The sequence below is a fragment of the Heterocephalus glaber genome, unplaced genomic scaffold (genome assembly GCF_053883595.1).
Source record: "Heterocephalus glaber isolate CG9 unplaced genomic scaffold, H.glaber_assembly_v1.0 deba00001497, whole genome shotgun sequence".
NCBI lineage: Eukaryota > Metazoa > Chordata > Mammalia > Rodentia > Bathyergidae > Heterocephalus > Heterocephalus glaber.
Window position 1 is genome coordinate 66,578,406 of NW_028258320.1, and position 25,454 is coordinate 66,603,859.

Sequence of the window (25,454 nt, forward strand, 5' to 3'; positions counted from 1 at the left end):
TTAAAGGGTTGGCTTTTCTTCTGAAATTATTCCCTTCCTCTTTCTTTTGTCCTCTTTAAAAGTGCCTTTTATTTTATGAAATGTTGTTGGGGGCAAAAGTTGTTCATTATAAAATAAAGAGCAACAAATCCTATTTGGTTCTCTGAATTTTTTTTTAAAAATCCAAAAGTCTAAGAATCACACCTCTACAAAATAGATTTAAACATTTCAGTAGATATACTCTCCACCCTCCATGCCTGGCACTACCCTACCACCCCAGGCTCCTCAAATGAAAGCAAAAGTCACCTCACTCAATAAGGTACCAACTCTATTATGAGTCAGAACTCAGGAAATGACTCCAGCCTGTGCACAGGTATTTTGATGGAAGGCAGACAGATTCTGAGTCAGGTTAAACAGTACAGAGTGTGCCATCATGCTATTTGCTGAATTTTTTTTTAAATGGTGATATTCATGGTTAACAACCCAAACTGATCATCTTCAAAATAAGATCCTGGGGCATGTGCTAGATCTGTGATTTTCAAATGTTAGCATGCCTCAGGATTACGCAGAGGGCTTGTTAAAAACCAGATTTTCTGACCCCCATGAGCATCTAATTCAGGAGGTATGTGGTGGGGCCTCAGAAATCTGCATTTCTAACAAGCTCCAAGGTGCACAGATGTTGCTGGCCCAGGACCACACTTGGAGAACTATTGCTCTAGGTAAAGCAGCATTTCCTGAGAAAATGTGAATCACAAAGATATTTCTCCTGCCAAAAAAAAAAAAGTATATTTTTAGTTTAGTTTGTCTATATAGTAAACTAGGTGAACCTCTAGCAGGAATAAGTCCTTTAAAGCAAATGATCTGTAGTAGTCTTAGAAAATATATATATATATATATATATATTTGAAAAAATAGCATGACATTAGCTGAGAATTTCCGGGTGGGAGGGAGAGTCTCCTGTGCTGGAGCTATGGGAGTGATTCCCTAAGGGAGTGGTCTCCCTCCAGGCCTGGATTTAATGTCTTTGGGTCTGTCCCAGACACCGCTCCCTCACTGCACTTGATTCATAGAGCAACTGATAAGATGAGCCTTCCCAAAGGGCAGTTCCCTTCCGATCCTGCTGTCCATCCCTGACAACAGTCCCCCTAAATTTAGCAGACGTGGAAAGACCCACGCAGCCACGCAGCCCCACTCCGGGGCACACCTGCAGCCCGCCGGACAGCCCACCAGCCTCCAGACCGTCCTTAGCAAAATTAGGCTATCTTTCATTAGCTATCTATCATGTGGCCTCCGCCAGGCTGCAGGATATGAGGGCCATTTAATTAGGCCCTGCACCACTCGCTGGTGTGAAAAGGCTCTCAAACGCTTTGATTCCCCACTGCTTCGCAGCAGGAAGTTGTTGGCGATAATTGACATAGGATTTCCTTGTTAACCAGCAGCAGACATGCCGGATTAAAGCGACAGAGATCTCTAGAAGAAAGTGAAAGAGATAAGAAGCTCGGGAAGACTTCTGCTTATTTGGCACTTGAGGATGGGGAGGAAACACCAATAACCCACTCAAGTGGCGACTCCAGAGTGGAAGGGCGTCCCCTTATCAGACCTATTTCAGCTTGGCTGATCAAAGATTGACTCCCCGTAAAATCACATAGGCCTGGGGTTTGTTAGTTTATTAAGCGGCAGGTTTTAGGAATTATCACAGGTTTAAAGATGGATTGCAGTTTATGTGAAGGGGGAGAGAATTATCGGGTTTTCATTTTAACAATTATAAAATATCACAGCTGAAAGCTTGCTTGCAAATGACATAATTTTCCACTGCCAACTAAATGGGTCATTGTGCGGCTGCATGTAAGCGTTCTCGAGAAGGGAGGAAATTAACTCTGGGGAGGACTGAGGACGAGGGGCTTCCGAACGCCTTGTTCCACTTCGGGATCCCGTGCGATCTCATTTTGCCCTGTGCGATTCCATAGGTAATTATATTTAATTTCTTACTGGGGCCATTTAGGTCGGCTTGGATTAAAAGAGAGGTCCGAGAGAAGCAACCCACTGAGATGACTCTTACAATGCCGTTGTGATAAATGATACCGAAATAGAGCTGCATGAGTGGAGGGAAACAAATGTCCACTTTGGAGTAGAGACAATTACTGTGTATCACTTAATAACTCAACTTACAAGAGCACATGTGGCATTAATAAAGAGCTAGGAGCTAAAGGCATGTTGTGGGACTTCTTTTGAGAACTATATACAGGTCCTGCAAGGGTGGGGCTGTGAGGCAGGTTTGCAGTTCTGCCCATCTGTGTCCTTGACCACGGATCCATCTTTCAGATAAATCCATAATCAAAAGAACTCGCATCTGTGCCAATGTTTTTCAATGCTACTTGCTGATTTTTGTTTCAATTATCAAAAAGATAGGTGTTTGTGGTAGAAAATTTAGAAAACACAGCAAAATAGTAAGAGTGAATAAAAATATTCCTCCCCTCACCCAGTGGTAAGCACAGACAAAGCCTCGCAGGTTTTGTTGTTACTCATATACAGATGTCCTTTCTTATAAAGTCAGGCTCACTCCTTGTGTTTTAAAAAGATGCATAGTTTACTTAATAAAACATTAATTTTTCCTATAATTGGGAAATATTTTTTGGAAACTATGATTTTTGAATTATGGAATTATGTATGATGGCATAATTTATTTAGATAATTCCCAATAGACCTTTAGAGTATCTTTAATTTTTTGCTACTATGTTCAAAGCTAAAATGACTAGCTCTGCATATAACTCTTTGTATTTGTGTTTGGCCACTTCCTTTGCAGAGTTAGAATTAAAAGCAGAATTCTTGGCTCAAAGGGTATGCTGGGCATTTTTAAGGGTACTGATTCCTACTCAAATTTGCAGATTTGTAAGTTAGCTTGAAGTTAATTGTTTTTGTTTTGTTTTGTTTTTGGAGTTGAGGTCAGAAACATTTTGTGTCAGCCATCCCAAAATGGGAGCAGATGAGAGCAGCTATTTCATCAAAAGAAGATTAGTCATTCTGTCTTTCTGTCCGATCTGACCTTTTGCAGTTAAACACTGTGACAATGACAATAAACAGTGGCCCAATAATCAAGTTAATAGGGCCAAACTCTGAAGATAATCATGTCAGTGCTAACAATTTAAACATGGACCACATGAACACATCTTTTATCTGAGAAGTTCAAGTTCTTGTAAGAGCACCGATTCATTACCATTCACAAATGCAGAGGGATGGTTGAAAAAAACAACAAAAACAAAAACCTTTAAAACAAACTGAAAGGAAAGCAGGGAGAAGAAGGTGGGGAAGCTAATTCTGAAACAGGCTTTTTAAAGAAAACAACTCCCAGGATCTAAATGTAGAGAGAAGATGGCTGATTTTGCTTTTGTTTGTTTTGTTGTGTTGTGTTGTGTTTGCAGCAGAAAGGCCTGGGCTTGTCACAGTCATTGAGTCTTTGAGAATCTGTCTTGAAAACAGCAAAATTAACATTGTCTTGGCTCTCTGTGCTTCAATATCACTCTTATTCAAGGGGGGGTTCAGGTACAAAAAAGTCCAATCCCTGCTCTTCTGAGGAATAATCAGCATACAGATAGTAGAGAGCCTCTGGGGTGGGATATTCCTTTGGAATGAAAGAAAGTGGACTACAAAGACAAAAGTTTTTCTGCTAAAGGATTTTTCTGCATACTTTGTTCAGAAAGAGGATTTGAAAAGATCCTCTTTTTATATATATATATATATATATATATATATCCTCTCTCTCTTCATATATATATACATATATATATGTATATATATATATTCATCTACGGAAAGATAGCTATTTCTGTATTTTATGGGTGAAGAGGATACTTTTAATTGACTATAGTCCTTAAAATGTATATTTTCCTATAAGTTATTTTTTAAAAACTCAATGCAGACATTGTCTATTTGATAACATATTATAAGCAATATTTTAGTGTTCATTATTTTGAAGCCACTTGTGTTTCTCTACTACCAGCAAAGTTGGAAACTCACTGGTTACCTCCCAATGCCAGAGAAAGTGGATCCATTGAGCCCAGACAGAGTGCACCAAGTGCCAGGAATTAGCCTGATCTTTCCTGGGGAAAAATAAACTGGCACGACTCTATTTATCCCAAGTTTTCTTTTCTTGTTCTCTTTAGTTCAGGTATTTCCTAATTATTTTATAAGGCCAGCGCAATGAGGATTTTTAACCACAGTGTAACCTAGTGAACTGAAGTTTATTTATAAATCATGCCTCTATAACAGTTACCTCAACTTTCAACACTTTTACCATCCAAAGGGCTGAAAAGTAGCCAGCCTCCTTTTCCCCCGAACCTGCTGATGAGAGAGACTTAGAAATCATTTCAACAGCCGGCAACTTTGCTCAGAGAAACATCTGTTCAGGGGAGGCGGGCAAACCAGGGAGTATCAGTAACTGAAATAAAATAGAGCAGGGACATCACTTTGATCTGTGCCTTGGGAAGGATTGTTCCTGCACCCCTTGTAATTTGGGGTGCAGAAATCAGAGACAAACAGATCTTATTGTCATCATTGTCTCATGACCATCTCGAGAAATTTCCAGCAAAGGTCTGGGAAAAAAATCACACAATGCCCCAGGTGCTAGTAATAATGTCCAACTCACAAGGCAAACTTTCTCAGCACCAGAGAGGTAAATGAAAACTAAATTTCTAAGCTCAAGTTTAAGATTGTATCTATAAAGAACATCCACAGAGAAGGCCAGGGAGCTCTTCCTAAATATCCATGGGCAATTCGGCTTTTGTAAATAAGGAAGAGTTTGTACCTTCACTATTATACACAGGCCAACTCCTGATTGCAAACCCTATCAATTTCCTTCAGAGCCTAACAAAGCACAGTTTGTTTTAAAAAAATCCCTCCTTCCAGAATTGCTTTTATCATTAAGATACAAAATTTTCAACCATGAGAGAAGAATCATTATTATGTGATCTGTATATAAAAATATATATGAACTATATATAAAAATCAATGTAATGTATTATATAAGAATTCTATATAAGAATATAGAATATATAACATACTAAGATGATTATATACATATATATTAAAAGAAAAAAGAGTGATGTGCATAAGCAGTTTTTAAATAGTCATTTTTTTTCAAACCTTTCTGTGGCAAATATCCTGCTAGAGGATTCCGCTACAGGTTGCTCATACTTCTTCCTCAGTCGAAGCCAAAAAGTGCTCTCAAAGGTGAGCTGACTTTCTAAACACTGTAATGAAAGTCATTCGTGTATATCAGGGTTTCCTGTGTTATGCCAGGTACAGTTTTAAGTGCTTTACATATATGATCTAAATTAATCCTCCTGCTACCCTACATAGGAAACTAATTTCTAAAACTAGAAGTCTCCATTTTCTCCTTTCTTTAGAAATACGTGTCTACTTTGGTCAGGCTCTGCACTAGTTGCCAAGGATACAGAAATGAATTCATTTCCACTGAATGCAGGTGGGAGAAATAGACCACAAACAAATAAGCAGAAGAGGGCAAACTAGGAGACGTAGTGCAGAGTGGCTAGTGACTGGCTTCTGACTCAGAGGGTCTAGAGATGGGATCCCAGCTCTGTCCCTTCTGTTGTGGGTTTTTTGGGTAAACTGTGTGGCTTTTCTAAGCCTGAAGTGTCTACCTACAAAGTGACAGTCATAACACTGATTATTGCAAGGATTAAAGATACTCACATGTCACTCCCATAGTAAGATGAATAATAAATGATATTACCTGCTCATTGTTATTATTGTTAGTACTGTAACAATCTAGGAAAGTATTATGGGATTACAAAAGATCTCAGAATAAGTAGTTTCCATTTGTAACACCAGTCTCGCTGCCAGATTTCCCAGGTTTTTCAGTTGTTCCCAAAGTTCACCCACAGCCCACAGCTGAATGAGTGCTGGAAGCTTCTTCAGTCTGTAGACAGATCACCCACCTGCTCTCCATTCTGAGGATTAATGCTTTCTTTTCTTCCCTGAGATCACACATTTTTAAAATTTTTATGTTATTTTAAAATTAGGTGTGTGTAGTACAATGTCCTTTACAGAATGAAGACAACAGATAATAATCATGGAGGGATACTAGTGAGTTTATTAGACGATCCTATGTAAAGCACACTCATCACTTTTTGAAAATAATTTTATTGCTTCACAAAGTCTGGATTATACAAAGTGTCTTTGCAAGAGCAAAAGTCAACTTTCACCTGAGAAAAGGTGTATTTGGGGGCATTTATTTTCATTTTTCTGGGGAAATAGGGCTCTTGAGATTCCTCTGAGTAAAAGATTCATTTTTCTAAGTGATGCATCTGCTTTTAATGTCTGAAATGCTGGGATGGAACAGACATAGCTCTTCTGGTCTGGGGCTTTGTAAATAGCCAGAAGTCTCCATGATAAAGACAAGCAACCATCGAATAGAGAAATAACTCCAAGACAGAGTGCTGTGGCCACCTGGTGTCACCTTCCTGACAACCTATAAATGGGCCATATTGAAGAAGTGAATGGGCCTTTCTTTGGTCATTTTCAACTGGAAACTAATAACCCCCGTCATGATATCAGGCATGCAATAACCTCAGTTAAAACTAGGTTCATCAAATAAATCACTCAGGAATTTTTCTATTTCTTTTTCTGGACACATTGCACATCTGCTCAATGAAAGGAGGAAAGAAGCAATATTTCTTTGATCAGGATTTTTTTTAATATTCCTCTATCTATCCCTTGGGATGCTATCTTTTCAAGTGGGTGCAGATAGTACATCACTTTCTAATGAACGTGGAGAATTTATGAATTTAAGCTATAAAACCATATATGAGGGATTTTAGTTTATCTCAATCTATATTTTACATTGTCATGAGAAAATAAACCGGACCACAAAGCTGTATTGTGCCTAGTTCACTAAATCTCCTGATCTCTCGTGACCTTTTCAATGTGTTCCATTTGTGGCCACATGTGGGAGAGGGATACAAACAGATGATTGCTTTGTTCTTTCCCCCAATATGTCTAAATACATGTTATACTTTTCATACCCTCTTGGTCGTGGACAGTAAGGGCTTGGCCGGTACATCTGACATCAGCCTCAGCTAATCTTGTCACATGTTAACATCTTACTGATTCTCTTAATACTTTACTAGACATTGGATGAATTCTGAAATTTGTAAATGAACACAGTTATCATCCAGTGGGCTAAGGATCTTAGAAGCCCTAGCTTAGCTCCATGAGTTGTAAAGAATTACGGGTAGAAGATGTCTTTTCTGCATGAAAAATAGCAGAAGCTGCACAGACAACTAGGCAAGCTAAGCTCTCCTATATATAGCATAAAAAGGGAATGAAAAGACAGCCTCTAGTCTGCTCCTGCTGATCTGTCCTATGGGTGTAGGGAGAAGTCTGGGGTGGGAGAGGGGTCACAGGACTGAGTCCAGTAGACCCAATTCAAGTCCTAGCTGTGCACCTGGCAGTAAAAGAACAATTATATCAGCTTGGAGCTTCTCGTTGATGAATTTGGGATATTGGTACTGACTGATGGATTGGTTTGTTTTTTTTGTTTGTTTTGGTTTTGGGGGGGGGGGTTTGGTACCAGGGATCGAACTCGTGTCCTTGTGCTTGGGAGGCAGGCGGCAGAACTACTGAGCTAAATCCCCAGCCCCTGGTGGATTGGTTTTAAGGAATTCAAGAATTAAAATTTAGGAACCACTTGGCAGTTTGTGGGCTATATAACAGGTGCCCCCAAAATGTTGGTTCCCTTTCTCTTCCCGGATTGAAAGCCCATTCTTGCAACTTGCTAGCTATGTAATTCTGAGCATGCTACTTAACCTTGCTGATCTTCAGCATCCTCCTCCGTAAAGGGAAGACTGTTATCAAATGTATCCTATAGGGTTGTTGTAAATGAGATAATTAGGAGTCAAGCACCTAGTGTAGTGCTTGACATGCAGTAGGTGTTATTTACTGTTATTATTACTCTACTTTTTTCATTCATACTGTAATTTCTGTTATTTCAACTTTGCTGTTACTTTTCCTCTTCTTGGTACTTTTTCTTGGGTTTCCATTTCTTCCTCTGGAAATTGACAGGATTGGGCCTCACAGTACTTTCCTCCCTTCTTGCTTTCAGCTGTTATACCTTGTACTTTTTATCATCTATGAATTGCCAGACAATGTAGATAGCAGTTTTCTAATTTGCTTTTCCTACCAATGTTTTTTCCTCAAAAGAATCATAATAGCACTTATTGAAGGCCTGCTATGCACTTGACATATTTTTTTAAAAAATAATTTTGCTGATTTGAAATAATTATAGGGTTACAAAAAAATTTCTAAAAGTTAGGGTTCCTGTGTGTCCTTCCTGGGGTTTCAGTCTCCCCTGCTGTTACCATCTCATGCAGTCATAGCTCGGTACTCGACTGCTTCGACACTCAATGCATTTGCCACTCGATGACTTTGGACCTGAGAATTTTGTCCCAGTACTTGTCATTTGTCTAGTACTTGGTGTGCAACTTAGCACTTGTCGCTGTTGATTGGCTCATGACTCATTACCCTTTCCATCCAAAACAGTTTGTTTGGTACTTGTCATTTTTGGTACTCACCACACCCCCTAGAACTAATTAACTGTAAGTGCTGAGGTATCACTACATTACCATGACACATTTGTCTAACTCAGGAACCAGCCTTGATGCACACACTGAGCCCCTTGAACCTGAAATCTGAAGTGCTCCAAAATCTGAGAAGTTTTGAGCACCAACTTGTTAACTAAACTCTAGACTTTATTTAGATTCAACCATTTTTTTCATCAATGTGCGTTTTCTGTTCCAGGGAAAAGCTGTGACTATTTGCCAGTCTTTCCTTATTTTTCGTGGTCTTGACAGGTTTGAGGAGCACAGATATTTTGATCTCTCTCCCCAGGAATTTGTTTGTCTGTTCTTTTCCTCGTGGTCTGATGGTAGGTTTGTGGGGAAGAATACGGGGGGCAGGGGGTGACACCCTCAGTGTACTCCATGGGACTCAGGGGGACATGAGAAGCAACACCACCGGGTGTCCCTTTAATGTATAGCCCATAGCATGGACCAATCTCATCTTGTTGCTCCATAGTTTGGGGATGTTTGAGATGTTTTCAGCTTTTGGAGACTATGAATAAAACCTCCAAAAACACAAGCAGGCCTTCGTGTGAACATTAAGGTTTTCTTTCATTTGGATGGATACCTGTGAGTGGATGCAGTTGTTGAGTTATATGACTGGTGTATTTAATGTAACAAGGATCTGCCAAGCTTTTTTCCAAAGTGGATGTGCCATTCTGTATTCCGACTAGCAAAATATGAGAGTTCCAGTTCGTCATGCATCTGTTAGCCCTTGATATTGTCAGGTATTCAAATTATTGTTTCACTTTGCATTTGCCTAATGGTTAATGGTGTTGAGTATCTTTCATAGCCTTACTTGCACTGTGTATCTTTTTTTTTTTTCTTTTAAGAGGTACTGGGGATTGAATCCAGGGTCACACAGGTTCACACTGAATTGCCCATGCTGAGTTCAAACTTATAATCTTCCTGCCTCAGCCTCCCGGGGTGCTGGGATTGTAGGCCTGCATCACCACACCCCACCTGCACTGTATGTCCTCTTTAATGAAGTTTCTTGCCATTTTTTAAAAAAATGAGTTTATATTGTTTTACTATTCAAATTTGAAAATGACATATATCCTGCCTGTAAGTCCTATCTGAGGTATAGATTTTGAAAATATTTTTCCCAATGTATGACAGGATTTCTTGGTTTTTATTTTTGTTTTCTTACATGCCTTTGAAGAATAGTTCTTAATTTGGATGAGGTCAAATCTACCAATTCTTTTCTACATGGATCACACTTTTGGTGTCCTGTCTAAAAAGTACAGTATATGCTAACTAATGTCACAAAGATGTGTGTATGATGCCTTAACAGAATTATAGCTTGACACTTCATATTCATACCTATGAGTCATTTCGAGTTAGTTTTTATAAATAATGTGGCATTTGGTGAGATCCGGATTTAGTATGTGGATATTGGATTATTCCAGCCCCATTTTTTTTTTTTTTTGCTTAAATTCTTTTATTGGTACATTTTAGGTATACCATACATTTACATTTATCATTGGGTGCTTGTACCTGTACATGATGGATCTTGGTTCTTATTTTTTCCCCCATTACCTGTGCGCCCTTTACCGCCCCCCCTTCCCTATTTACAAGACTTTCTTTCCATTTTTTCCTTTTCTCATAATTTTTCCTCTCCCTTCTTTCCTTTCCCCTTCCCCTCCTGCTTCCCCTATCTCTTTGGACCTTTTCTTCCTATTTCACATTATCTATTATACCTTTTAGTCCTTATTTACACTTTCAGTTTCTTACACTAGAGAAACTATTCAGTATTTACACATGTGTGTCCTATTTATTTCACATAAGAGTATGGCCTCAATGTGCATCCATTTAGCTATAAATGTCTCTAGTTTCTCATTCTTTATGGCTGAGTAGTACTCCATTTTATTAAAAAAACCACATCTTCTTTATCCAGTTTCCAGTTGATGGGCATTTGGGCTGTTTCCAAGCTTTAGCTATTACAAACTGTGCTGCTATAAACATGGGTGCACATATATCGCTGTGGTACGATTCTTTTAATTCTTTTGGGAAGATATCCAGCAGACGGATAACTGGGTCAAATGGGACCCCTAGTCCTAGTTCTTTGAGGTATTTCCATACTGATTTCCACAGTAGTTGCACGAGTCTGCACTCCCACCAACAATGGAGAAGGGTTCTTCTCTCCTCATACCCAAGCCAGCATTTGTTATTGGTTAATTTCTTGGTAGCAGCCATTCTTTCTGCGGTGAGGTGGAATCTCAGTGTTGTTTTCATCTACATCTCTCGAATGACCAGTGATGTTGAACATTTTCTCATATGTTCATTTGCTGCTCTTACTTCTTTGTTTGAGAAATGTCTGTTCATTTCAGATGCCCATTTTTGAATTGGGTCTTTGAATTTGGGGGCTCTGATTTTTTTCAGTTCTTTATATATTCTAGACAGCACTCCTTTGTCTGAGGAACAGCTGCTAAAATTTTTTTCTCACATTGTAGGTTGTCTGTTAGCTCTGTTGGTGATTTCTCTTGCAGTGCAGAAGCTTTTTAATAAGATGAGATCCCAGTTGTTGATTCTTTCTGCTAGTTCCCATGCTACTGAGGTTTTGTTCATAAAGTCCTTTCCTATGCCAATGTCTTCAAGAGTTCTACCTAACTTATCTTCCAGCAAGTTTAGTGTTTCAGTTTTAATATTTAGATCTTTAATCCACTTCAATCTTAGCTTAGTGCATGGTGATAGATATGGGTCTAGTTTTAATCTTTGGCAGGTTGAAATCCAGTTTTTCCAACGGCATTTATTAAAGAATCCATCTTTCCTCCAATGAGGGTGGTTGGCTCCTTTGTCAAAGATGAGGTGGCTGAATATGTCTGGAGTCGTTTCTGCATCTTCTAATCTATTCCACTGATCCTTGGGTCTGTTTCTTTGTTAGTACCATGCTGTTTTTATCACAGTAGCTTTGTAGTATAGTTTCAAGTTGGAGATTGTGATACCCTGCCATGTCCCTGTTGCCTAGAATTGCTTTTGCTATTCTAGGTCTCTTCTGGTTCCAAATGAAATTTTGTATTGTTTTCTCTAGATCTGTGAAATATATTGTTGGAATTTCAAGCAGAATTGCATTAAATCTATATAGCAGTTTTGGAAGTATGGGCATTTTCACTATATTGGTTCTTCCTACTCAGGAACAAGGGATGTCTTTCCATTTTGTTATATCTTCTTTGACCTCCTTTTTCAGGGTGCTGTAGTTTTCAGTGTAGAGGTCTTTTGCTTCCTTTGTTAGGTTGATTTCTAGATATTTCATTTTTTTGGATGCTATTGTAAAAGGAATTGTTTCCCTAATTTCTCTCTCAGTGAGTCTGGTATTTGTGTACAGGAAGGCTATTGATTTTTGAGTGTTGACCTTGTATCCAGCTACTCTACTGAATCTGTCAATTAAGTCTAGAAGTCTTTTGGCAGAGTTTTTTGGGTCTTCTATGTAGAGTATCATATCATCAACAAATAATGACAGTTTCACTTCTTCCTTTCCTATCTTTACTCCTTTTATTTCTTTCTCTTTTCTAATTGCTATAGCTAATGTTTCCAGAACTATATTGAACAGGAGTGATGATAGTGGGCATCCTTGTCTTGTTCCTGATTTTAGAATGAAAGTTTTCAGTTCTTGACCATTTAGTATGATGTTGGCTGTTGATTTTTCATAGATAGTCTTAATCATGTTGAGATAAAGACCTATTCCAATTTTCTGTAGGGTTTTTTTTTTATCATGAATGGGTGTTGGATTTTGTCGAATGCTTTTTCTGCATCTATTGAGATGATCATATGGTTTTTGTCCTTGGCTCTGTTAATATAGTGTATTACATTTATTGATTTACATATGTTGAACCATCCCTGCATCCCTCAGACAAATCCAACTTGGTCATGGTGTATGATCTTCTTGATGACCCTCTGTATTCTATTTGCCAGTATCTTGTTGAGGATTTTTACATCTATGTTCATTAGTGAGATTGGCCTGTAGTTCTCTTTTTTGGTTGGGTCTTTCCCTGGTTTTGGAATCAAAGTAACACCTGCTTCCAGGAATTAATTTGGAAGTGTTTCTTCCCTTTCAATTTCATTGATGAGTTTAAAGAGTAATGGCAATAGTTCTTCTTTAAATGTCTTGTAGAATTCAGCAGTGAAGCCATCAGGACCTGGCCAGCCCCATTTATTAAAGAGACCATCCTCTCACCATTGAATTGCTTCTGCACTTTGGTCAAAAATCAGTTGGCCGTATGTGTTCCTCTCCACTGCCTTCTATCCCACTGGTCTTTCTCTCTGTCCTTCCTCAATCCTTGTTTTTGTTCTGCTTTGCTTTGCCTTGTTTGCATTTACAGATAAGCAAACCCAGCTCAAGTTGAGCCAGCCTCATTCCTAAGCCTGATGCACATCTGACTCTGACTCTATCACTCTTGATCAGTGAGAAGATCAAAATTTCAGGTAAAATAAGCTCTTGTGGACATTTCAAAAAGCATTGGTTAAAAAACAAACAAAACTTGTTGTCATGCAGCCTCATGGGAAGTAGAGAGGAAAGAGGTGGAACTAGACAGTGGTGTGGGGCCTGTACACTCCCATCTGCTTTCTATGGCCTCCGGACACCCTAAAGGCAGAGGCCAGCGCCTCCTTCCAAGGAGTCAGGGCTGCACAAGCTGCACCCCCGAGAGGTGAGTGGTGCTGACCACCTCGAGCCTGTCAAGAAGGAGTCCTAACAAGACAGAGTGGGGGAGAAAGACCCCGAAGGGCCTCAAAACTCTCCGCAACACCATTGCACTCAGAAAATGAGGCCTTTTAAGATTTAGTTGTTGTGACCAATGTAAACTGATATGAATTCATCCAGCTGGATCATGTATAGAAGCACTTAAATTCATTGTATGTTTACATTTTTAAAATCATGTGTACAGGTGGTTATTTTTTCACCACAAAGGTACTATTTCATAATTTAACAGAAACACTGTATTCATTTATTTTTCATGCAAAGAAGCTGCACCACATAAGTTCTAGTGGGCAATTTAGTGTTTAATCTTAGACCTCAAAATCCAGTCTGTGGTTAAGAGTGTTCACCCCAAGGAGCCCATGCTAAAGAGAAATCTCTCCACATCCAAAAACATAACAGTTTCTTCGCATCATTAATCCTTCAAATCTCTCCATTTGGGCTGATATTAAAGAAAGATACACTTTATCCTTTCAAGTTCAGAGGAGCCCTGTTCTAACATCCTTTGCCTCATACGGATTTGCCCGTAGTGTGAGACCAAGTGCATTTTCTGAAATTTAAGCATTTTCAGTAAGAACCTGATAGGACCCAGCTGAGCTGTAAAACACCTGTCAGGCCTGTGTCCCAACACCGGGATGACAAAGAAGGTCTGCCAAACACTGAGAGCCTTGAATTAGCCCAATAGAACATACCTTTGTGGGGCCCTCAGGGACCCTGGCTTAATGAATTAAAAGGAGTGATTTATAATTAGCCCAGCAATTGTGCTGAATGGGTGTTTCCAATGTGATTGAAATGTGTGCCTAAACCAAGCTGAAGAGTGCCTATAATTCTAATTACATGGGGGTTTCCCCCTGCTTAGAGAACCCATTTTCAATAGACAAAGGGGGACGGGGAGGAACATAGCTCTTTCTTAAGAACCTACTATGTGTTTAGCAGGTAGCATTTATTAACTTATGTTAGCTTCACAGAACCTCTAAGAGGAAGACAGTAAATTCCAAATGGGTAGGGCTCAGAAATGAGATTTATATTTTTATTTTTCCTAGGAAAATGACACCATCCCCCCTAGAAACCCTACCTGCCTTGTAGGGTCATTTGTTCCCCATGTAAATTCTATTTAAGTGTTTCATTGACATCCTCAAATTTCAGCATTGTAAGTCTCCATCCACACTCAGAACCCCAGGTGTCCCTCTAACCCAGGCCTCCTGCCTTCTAATGGATGAGAACGGGTGTTTTTGTAACACAGTAATACCTTGGTTCACGAACACTTTTGTTTGTGAACAATTTGGTTTGCAAACAGGAGCGTCTGGCAAAGTTTTGCTTTTGTTTGCAAACTGTATATCAGATGACAAACATGACCACAGCCATCTTTCCCAGACAAACATGAACCTGACCATCTTTTCCAGAATTGTGGAATGAATTAAGTTCATGGACTGAGAGACCGCTGTATTTCTACCAAGATAGCCTTAATACCACCCAGATTTACTAAGTAGATTCTGAAGGGCCACCTCCAGGATCCAGCAATATCCTATTCTGATTGTCTAGGAGCAGGTATACCTGCTCATTGACAAACATGTCACCCTCTTAGAATCCTGACAGGCTCCGAGGCTCCCCTACTCCACTGAAATGACATGCAGACCCTCTGCAAAGGCCTCCAAGGCCCCGGGTCATCTCTCTTTCTGCCTCTGTCCCCTGTCTCATGGGTCCCCAGCATGCAGCCGCTTCTCTCCCCAGGTGTTTAGCTCACCCTGTTCCCTTGCCCAGCCTTTTCTTGCCTTTGCATTCATTACCTCTTAGCTTAAATGTTGATTTGTCCAAATGTTACTTTATCCAAAAGCCTTTCCTTGATGCTTTTTTGTTTGTTTTTGTTTTTGACTGCCTCATTTTACCAGATAGAAGCCCCCATGGGGCTATTTTTGTCCATTTTAGTCCCCAGTTTATTTTAATTATTTAGGTCACCTGGCACATAGCAGATACCTAATAAATGTTTGCTGAATGAATAAAAAATAGATGCAACATGCCAATGTAACTGTAGGCAGGGAGAGCAGCAAGCGCCAGCAAATAGCTCTGCTCCCCGTGAGAGGGACTGCACTTCTCTTCAGGGCCCTGACAGCAGATCATTGCAAGCTGCAGCAGCCAGTCTTCCCCCACCCCATGGTGCAGTCCCTGTTTACACTCTGTTTCCTGCTTTCAGATCGGAGGGACTTGGTGCCCAGCACAGGCCTACAGGCCTTTTATCATCTTCTTCCCATAATCAGACGGTCAGCCATGGGCAACCACCCCAGGTCAGAGGAAACGGTGTGCCTGTGGCGGCAGGTAAGGCCTAGATGCCCAGGGAGACACAACGGAAGCCCACTGAAACCCTTAGCCCATCTACGATGGGAAAGGGGAAGGGGGCTTACAGGAAGAAGAGAAGAAAGAGGAGGAAGTGGAGGAGGAGGAGGAGGAGGAGGAGGAGGAGGAGGAGGAAAAAGTTGCTATACTAAATGCTTTCTGTGTGCAATATACCTTGCCAGAAATCAACATATATGCTCCCAACACCCTGAAAATTAAGGGGAAACCAAGGCTGACAGAAATGATATGAGGCACCTGAAGTCATCCAGTCACTAAGTAGCTGAGCTTAGGTCAAATGTATTGGCAGTGATGATGATTTGTTTAAGCAAATCCCTGCTGGTGGAAAAGCCAGCCAAGGCCTCTGTACACTCTGCTCCCTCCCTCCCAGCTCTGCTTTCTTACACAAATCTTATATGAACCCCACAGGATCCACCCTAGGATTCCAAAAGGGAGTAAGAGAGGAGGCCAGACCCAAAGGTGCTGGGGGTAAAGAGGACCTATGGAGGATCCCAAGAAACAGCCTCGTCACTCCTGCCAGGATGCTGGCTGCAGAACTGGGAATCGTGAGTTATTGCGACCATTCTTTGAATTGATCAGCTTTCACTATGTGCCAGGCCCTAGAAATGGGCATGACTACAGATGTGGAAACTGAGGCTCAGAGAATCACACAGACAAGAAGGCTTAGAACCTCCCCAGTGCATCCATGGGAGAGGAGCCATAATCACTATGCCATGGTGCTCCAGGAGAGATGTCAGATGAAAGACTTGTGATACTTGCAATTGATGGTCGTTGTCTAAATGTCACCTTTCTTGTGTGTTGTCTAGGAGTCAGTGGTCCCAGGCTGGGAGTCCCATTGATTCCAGGAGTCCCTGGAATAAATGTCCTGGAATCAGCATCCTTTTTGTTAAATCTTCAGTTTAACATTCTTTGGTCCAGTGTTAACTTTTCCCTGTCCCTCTTTCTCCTTCCTTTGGGCCCAGCATCCTTTAGGACCCAGCTCAGCTGCTGCCTATTCCTTTCCTGGACCCCCTTTCCCCTTCAATGGATTCCTCTCTCCTCTGGCCCCAAAGCAGGTGGTGACTTGCTAATCCTCATCAGCCGCCTCTGCCTCTCCCACTGCAGCCTACAGTCAGGTGAGGCATGGCTGTGCCTTTTCTCTTTGCTAGGCCCTGCTTTCTCCTTGGCACACAGTGGAAAGAGCTTCTGCATGGCCCATGCAGAGAGGGTTCTGCCCCGCACTGCCAGCTGTGTCCTGGTGGCGATGATGTCAGATGGGAGCCTGAGCATCCATGAGGTTGCTGATAACTCCTGTCCCCTGCAGCCCCGGCCTGGCTGTTTCTTCACCGGGACCATGTGGCACACGCTTTGCATCTGAGCAAGCTAGACGTGGCCTCCACCCTGCCTGTTGCTGGCCCATAGACCTCAGACAGGCTTTCCATTTGGCTTCTCAGTTTCCTCATCTGCAAAAGTGGGGAAGAAGTAAGGCCGTGTTCAGAAAGCAGGAACAGCCGGACTCCAGGAGGATCTAGAGTCAGGCCTGCCGAGTTAAAACCTCTGTTCTACCACTTGGTAGTTTTGTGACCTTGGCCAAGAGCCTTGGCCTTCTTGAGCCTCTGCACTGTCACTCCTGAAACTCGAACAGCAGCAGTGTCTGCTACACCACGACACGACGTAATGCAGGTAGTGTGTGGGCACATAATAAAAGCTCCATAAAGGTAAAAAAATGTTATTAGGAGTAGCAAGCTGGCCCTCTAAGGCTTTAGTCTGATCTGGTGGGACCCAAAGAGTAGACTTCTGCTCAGGACCCCCACACCTTCTAGGGGTGTGGAAGAGGAAGGTGGACTGAAGCCAGCTTGGACACAATGGGGAAGGTAAAAAGGCCTGAAGGGAAAGGAAGAGGCTGCAGAAAGGCAATTGCTGTGAGTGTGGGGAACGCAGTGTGCAGAGAACGAGTGGACAGATGAACTGTGACCAGAAGATTATGGGCTGCTGAGAGCTCACACGGGAGGGAGAGGTGTGCAAGGAGACATGAGAACTGGGCTGCAAGACCCAGATGGATCAAAGGTGCCAAGGAGGGACTGGATGTGTGGTGAGCAAGAAAAACCCAGGCTGCACTGGCCACTGTGGGCAACCAGGGCCCCTGCGAGGACCACTTGCACATGAGAACCGCACATGCAAGCATGCTTAGCGGTGCCAGTACATCCAAGTGGTTCTCATCCTAAGGAGCCTGGTGCATAATCTCAGGTCTATAGAAGCAACTTGCACATAATATCCAGCAGTGACAGTCTTAGCAGCAGTGTAACGGTCATTACTCGCCATCACATCTCATTACATGCTGTCACCCCCTGCTGGAAGCCTTGAATGCACCATTTCAATCTTGCAGCAACCAGGTGAGCTGGCACCATTACTTATTGTTTTAGAGCTAGGAGTCAAAGCTCAGAGAGGTTAAGTGATTTGCTCAAGGTCACAACGCTGTGAGAGGCAGTGCCCAAATTCACTTGTTGTCAAATCATCCCAGGTGACAGGCTTTTAGCCAGCAGTTCAAACTCACAAGTTGACATGCCCTGAAAATGATTTGTTAGAAAATCAATCTGAATGTAGAACAGTGATTAGGAGAGAAGAGGATGGATAAAAACAGGCTGGATTTGATCAGTGCACACTCTACGGGTGTGTTGAGATATCTTACTGAATCCCATCATTAAGTGCAATCAATGCACAGTAATAAAAAACAAAACAAAATAAGACATTAAAAAAACAACTTCTACATTGGAAAGTAAACAGCTAGTGAACACAAGAGACAAGCAGGCTGGCCAGGGTTTTGCTAGTCAGGGCTAACATTCTACTCTTCTCCTGGGGCCCCAAGGTCTGAAAGCAAGACAGGCCTATGTCTCACACTGACATTCACAGGGCACTGGATGGGTGATGGCAGCAGTCATGTCTGAGGGCACTCTCCCAACATTGGCAATCAAAGCCACCAAGGAGTTTGCAGTCTACCATCTGCCTTGCATTGCCAGTGTATATGTTGATGCAAAGGTAATCATGCCTGGTACACACAAGAAGAAAATGACACGTTTCAGTGATGCAGTGCTGCTTTTGGGGGGAGGAGATCCTTACAGGATTTATTCCACTCTGAGGGCTGTATGAAGAGGTATTCTAAGCCTAGCATTAGACATCAGGAAATTATCTGAAGCTAATTTGGGAAAATCATGGCTTTTCCGTCCTGAATCCAATTCAGATCGCACCTACTGGTTCATTTTCTCATAGCATCCACCTCCCATCTCCATCAGGGCTCGGCATTTTGGCCAGTGGCAGGTAAGTTCAGCCACATGTCCTTTTGGGCCTCTTGGCTGGGGTGAAGCATGGGGTCAGATCCTTACACCAATGATCTCGAGTGTCTATTACGCACCAGCAGCGCTCCATGTGGGCACTCTCATCCTACGCTCTGCACCTTTTGCCAGACTCCGGTGCTGTCTCGCTGTTCTACCTGCTCCTCTAAGTTCCCTGTGAGTCCTGTGAGGTAACATGGACAGTGGGAGGACTGGTGTTTGGCAGGTTGGGGACAGAGCTTCTTGGCATGTTCAGCATGAACTTCACCCTATGGCTTTGGGTAAACTGGAAATGTGGGTGATAACAATGCCAAGCTTCCAGGGCCACTGAGGTCCATGGCAAGGGCCAGAGTCCTGCACTGGTTACACAGACAAAAAATGGTGCATAGGGGATGAGTAGTGTCATTGTGCCACTATGATTGGCTTCCGGGGACCAGTTTTGGTGCGTAGCTGGCCAAGGCTGTGTCTTGAAGTTTTGACGTTGTTAAACTGTTATGATTAAGGGACTGGGGTCAGAGGTGCCAGGGAGAATAGGTCACGGACTATGCCTTTAAGAGGGCCAAGGCTGATTGAGGGAAAAGCTTGAAAAATGGCTGTAAATCAATGTCCTGGAAACATTACAGAGTCAAACTGGAGCTCATGGGAGAGACGCTTCTGCACCAGGGGTCAGGGAAGCTTCTGGAACTCAAGCTTCTTTGAGTTAACAGAAAGAATAAACAGTATTGTCATGAGTGGAAGCTGCAGTGAGGGGAGGGATTCTTGGGGTACAGGTGAGATGAACAAAGGGCCAGAAGTAGACACCTGTGGTTCCTCAGAGAAGGCTAAGGCATCTTCTCAGGACTGACTGTTTGGAGCATCTGATTTGCTCTGCCAGCTCTATGGGACTGTTCTCAATTCTAGTTATCTGCTCCACATGTATCAGTCAGGACAGTGAGTTACTGTGTAACAAACAGCCCACAAACTTCAGTAGCTTCATTTAACTAAGTGTGAGTTCTTGTTCCTGTCACAGTCTGCAGCAAGGGGCTATGCTCTGCAGTATGTCCCAGGGGCCAAGGCTCCTTCAGCCTCATGTCTTTACTGGCTTCAGGACCAGGGCTAGAAGTGGCAACTCACATTCCCTTGGCTATTACTGTCACAGGAACCCACTTCCTTCCAAAGGAGCCTGGGAATTAGGCTTCTGTGCGCCCAGAAGAAAAACACACCAGACTTGGTGAGCACATGATATTCTCTCTCCCTGCCACAGTGATCTGTAGACATTTTGGAACCAGTAAGCAACTTGCAGATAAGAAATAATAAATTCTTGGCTGCATTTAACTGTTCTGTGCAGTCTACAAGTTGGCTTTGCTGTATGGTTTATTCCCAATGTGTGCATGTGTGTGCGCATGCACGTGCGCATGTGTGTGTGTGAGAGAGAGAGAGAATCCTGAAATGTCTTTGTACCAACTATTAAAGCCCTGTGGAGACTCATTACATAATGTCTATCATCTCATCTCCTAAGCGGTAGGGAGGACAAGTGTGAATATGAACCACGTTCCCCCACTGAGGAAACTGAGTCAGAAGTCGGCCTTGGTCTCAGAGCTCATTTTCCTTATTGACCCAACCCTGTTCATTCCAATGTGGGAAGGAGGTAATGGGAGTATTCTGTCCCCACTCTGCTATCTGCCTTTACAACAGTGGATCTCAAATAGAGATGGTTTTGCTCCCCTTAGGGAATGTTTGGCAAAGTCTGAGGAGATTTTTGGTGTCACAAATGGTTGGTGCTGCTACTGGCATCTGGTGGGAAGAGGACAGGGGTGCCACTGAACATCCCACTGTGCACATGACACCCCCAAACAGGAAACAATACAGCCAAAGAAAGCATCAATTCAGCCAAGAAACCTTTGCAGATGGCTCAGAGAGAGAAAAAGTAAAAAATACCAGAGACTTAAATATGTTTCACTTTCCAACTGATTTTTTTAAAAAGGCAAAGACCCAAAGAGGCCTCTGTAGCCAGAGGACAGTGTAAGACTCCATGCAAAACCTGGGACTGTTCAGCGGCCATTGCCAAGCATCCATAGCTCAGGATTCTCACCCCTGTTATTGCCAAACCAAACATGTCAGCAAACCAGTCTGGACCTCTTATGTGATGTCTACCCAGGACGAGTGAAGCACTCAGACTGTGTCAGGCAGGGCACAGGGCCAAGGTGGGACAGTACATCCCAACTCCGGGAGAAGGCTCAGAGTGAAGACGGTGGGAAACAGCAGTTCAAGCTTGGTTATTTCTTCAGGACAAGAGGTGAGGGTATGAGAGGTTTTGTTTCATTTTGGGTGCCATGGATTTTTCTGTATTTCCCCAAATTACTGAGTCTGTATGTTTTTAGCTTTTTATTTTGATGTAATTTCAAAGTTACCGAAAAGTTGTTAAGAAATTCTCATAAACACAGAACCCAGATTCACCAAGTGAGTACATTTCATCCTATTTATTCTATTTTCTCCCCCATTTGAGAGTCAATTGGACACATTGCTAACTCTGTACCATAAATATGTGAATGATATACTTACTCAAGTAAATTCAACATTCATGATTTCCTTTAATCTGGAACAATTCTTGGGCCTTTTTTGTGTTTCTTGACCTTAACATTTTTGAAGATTATATGACAGAATTTGAGTTTGTCTGACGTTGTCTGGTGACTGGATCCAGGTTATACGTTTTACACAGTAACATCACATAAGTGACATTGTATCTTTCTAAGTATTCACTAGGTTTTAAATAAAAAGTAAAAGGAAAATGAAATTAAAAGGAAATATGAAAAAGATATGGCTTGACTGATGACCACAGCCCCCTCCTGGATGGCCAACTCCACTTCCCAGCTCCCCCAGGCAGGAGCCGTGGCTCTGACTCACACATCTGGACATTCTTTCATCTCATCTCCTTCATTTGCTGGATATTTCTGGACCATAAGCTCTGTGCTCAGCCTGGACCTTGACTGTGTCCTATTGACTATCTGTCTCCCGAACTTGTGTCTGAAATGCTTAAGAAGAGAAACTACATCCTGTCTCTCTCCGGGTCTGGAGTCGCAGCCCAATACTCCAAATGAGTGTTAATACAGGTTTCCAGAATAAACGGCATTTACACAGACACATGCTCTGTGAGGGAGGCTTTCCACCTTCACAGAGCTGACGTTGAGTCTTCATTCCGCTTAACTCACCAGACTTAAATTGTTATAAAGAGTCCAAGAGCCCCAAAATAGCAGACTCATAGAGGCTGCACATATACACACACACACGCACACACGCACACACACATACTCTTTTGGGAGGATTTAGGGTTACCAGCCAGTTCAAGGTGAACTTCCTTTGTCAGAATGGTTCATTATGCCCCAAACTGGCTAATTCTGAGCTTCAGGGGTCTAGAAAATGAAGCAGCACATTGTGTAATTAAAGCAAAATAATTTGAGCAAGTGTAACAGCTCGGAAGCTGTCGCCAGCACTCTGAACGTCATGTCTTCATGTTGTAACTACCAGTTGTCCTGGTAACTTTCTTTGCTTTTAAATCTAAAACTATGAAAGCTAAATGAGGATGAGCCACTTTAAATGAAATATGAGGAAATTATTACATTTTTGACAGTTTAATTGCATTCCTTCCTCCTGGTCTGACTTGCTAAACAAGATACCATACATATCAAGTACACCAACACACATAAATTGTATTTTTTTGCAAAGAAAAAATATTCCTAAAAGAGATGAATAATTGGTGGGTGAAATGGTAATTTCTGGAGGGAACTATAGGGGGAATGAATGGTATGGCCAGATGGAGACTTCTCTCCAAGACGTCTCAGTGTAGGGGCGCTGAATGGCAGTCCCTTTAACAGGTAGGGTCTCATGGGACAGAAGTAGGTCCTGGTAGGTAGGAGTGGACTCGTTCCCTTGAGAGCAAGTTCTCATAAAGAGGGCAAGCCCGACCCTCCTGAGTTTCTTGCTTCCTGGCTCCAATGTGTGTACTTCTGCACTTAGATTCTTCCCCCTTCTCTGCCAGGCTGTAAAGCAGCTGTGATGCTGGAGCCACACAGTTTGGACCTTCCAGCCCCTGGAATCACAAGCCAAATAAACTACTTCATAAGTTACCAGGCATCGGGTATTTTGTTATAGCAATACAGAATGAACTAGGCTACTTATTTAAACATTTCTTAAGTACTTGTGGTGTGCTAGGCAGTTTGCCCTGAGATGGAGAATCAAGCCCAGATCTTGTCCTGTAGGGTCCTGAGCTGAAGAGGGTATGGGGTAGTGTGGGAAAGATTTGCAGACAGTTTGGTGCCCACAAGTGGAGGAGGCGAACGGTTAAGAGAGCAATAAGGAAGAGACATCCTCGATTCAGATAGCCCCAGGCCAGCCTCAGTCATGTATTCCACCCCTGACTCCTTCTAGAGACAAGGAAATTGGGGCTGACCTGCTGCTCCTTGATAGGCTTGAACCCCAGGCTCATATTGCTTCTTCCCACCGCACCATGCCACTCCCAGAAGCATTCACCATGATTTCCCATATAGTTAACACAAATACCAAGGGAATACTGAGCAGGTGCCTAGGATATTCACACCTGAGGATTAGCAAAGGCTGCAGGTGCTTTGTGAAGCAATTTTAAAGGCTTATATTTTCAGCATGGGGTTCTTGAATCACGCAAGTATAAGGAACATGTGAGTGATGAGCCAGTGGTCAGACAGAAAGCCTGCCATTGGGGCCAGGCAATCCTAAAAGGGGATTCACATTGGCCCTGGGTATTTTAAGTCATTTTAGAAGCACGGTATCCCCATCTGCTCCTGGGAATACAGGGGCTCCCTTTCAGCTATTAACGATGTCTACCGTCTCTACCTCTTAACTTGTGTATTGAATCATTTATTTTTCAGTGTTAGCAAAATAACTGATACAAAGAAGTCAATGCTCAGAAATTATGTATGAAGATGGTGTCCAAATAAAGTCTGCATTTTCAGCAAGTCTGAAATACACCATTTTATTTCCATAAAATAGGAGACCCTGTTTGCTACGAGCTCCTCCTCTCCCTACTCTGGTGAGTTTGCTCAACATTCATTCAAGGACATTTTTCTTATTTACCCCAGAGAAGCTCAACCACCCCAATAATTTCACTGTTCAAAGTGCTGATTACTAAATATGGTTAGTAATAGACCGTAAGATTAATTCTTTTCCAAACTCTCTAGCAAGTGAGAACTCTGTCACGCATCAAAGCAGGGCCGAAAAGCTCTTTGCTTCTGCCTGCACCAGCCAGACCTGCAACTGCCACAGTCCCTGCCCCCCCCCCCGCCCAGTTCCTGTACCCTGCTGGCCAGTTCAGCACCATTCAGCTCCTATGTCAAACTCACTTGGGCCTGTTAGCCGGGCCGCCCCACAGGCCATCAAAAAGAGGTACCAGACTCCATTATAATGTCTCTTAGCACTTTCCACACTTCCACGCCATACCAGTAGGATACCTGGCTGTGTGACAGGGGACTGCAAATGGGATTTGAGATATAACATCACCTTGCCTCTCCCTCCAGCTGGGTGAGGGGGAAGGCAGTCACATCAAGTGACCAGTAAATCCTTTGATTTTCTCAGCAGTGTCATGCCAGGCCTGCTATGCCCAAAGTTCCACTTCGATGGCTGAACCAATAGTCCCCAAAATGGGACTGCTACCTGGGGCCACTGAGCTTGGGCAACGTGGGAAAATGAGTCACTATGCCTTGATTCAGAGCACCTCTAGGCACAGGCAAGTTTCTGTCACCTTCTTTCAGGCTGTATTTTTGAGTCATGATGTTGTGTGTGTTTTACCCAGTTCTTCCTGAAGAACTTGGCTGCCCAGACAGAGGTACATGGTGTTCCAGGAAGCAGAGGACAATCAACTGATCGGGGCATCTGGGCCAGGCAGGGGGAAAAATGTCTTAGTATATAAAAGAAAAAAGCTGAGGGATTTAAGTGATCCACTTGCCTAACCTAGTTCACCAGAGAGTTGACAACTCCAAGCTTCACTTCATGCCATTTGGACTTGCCCACCCTCCCAACTGTCCCGAGCAGAAGAGAATAGGCCCTCTGCTAATTACTCCAGGGGCCAGCTTTCTGCTCCTTTGAAGAGCTCGCTTTGATGTGATGCAATCCTGCTGCCAGGCCTGGCTCTGCCCAGATTAAGCACATAATGAGCAATTATCAGCCGGGTTGTCGGAGTATGGCTGAGGCAGCCGAGTGGAAATCAGCCCACGCCTGGCTATTCCAAGCCACCCCAACTCCCTCTAGGGATGGAGTAATTCACTTACCTGCTTTCCTCTGCACCCCTTCCCTCAGCACCATCCTTCCCATCTGTAGAATGGGACCAAGGAGGTTTGAGGGCCTCAAGGCATCCTTCTTAGAATGCTCCTGATGGCTGGAGAAATCAAATTCCTAAACAGGCTGTGCATGAACAAAACAGCACTTTTTTTTTTTAAACACTTTGAGCCATAACCTAGGACAGCAAAGAGCTTGAGGGCAGCCTGC

At 42.6% G+C, this 25,454-nt stretch overlaps 1 pseudogene; it reads left to right on the forward strand.

Moving 5' to 3' along the window:
• Nucleotides 1-18,558: 18,558 nt before the first annotated feature.
• The window catches only part of LOC101710736 (leukocyte surface antigen CD47-like), a 42,424-nt pseudogene continuing 35,528 nt past the window's right edge, over nucleotides 18,559-25,454 (forward strand).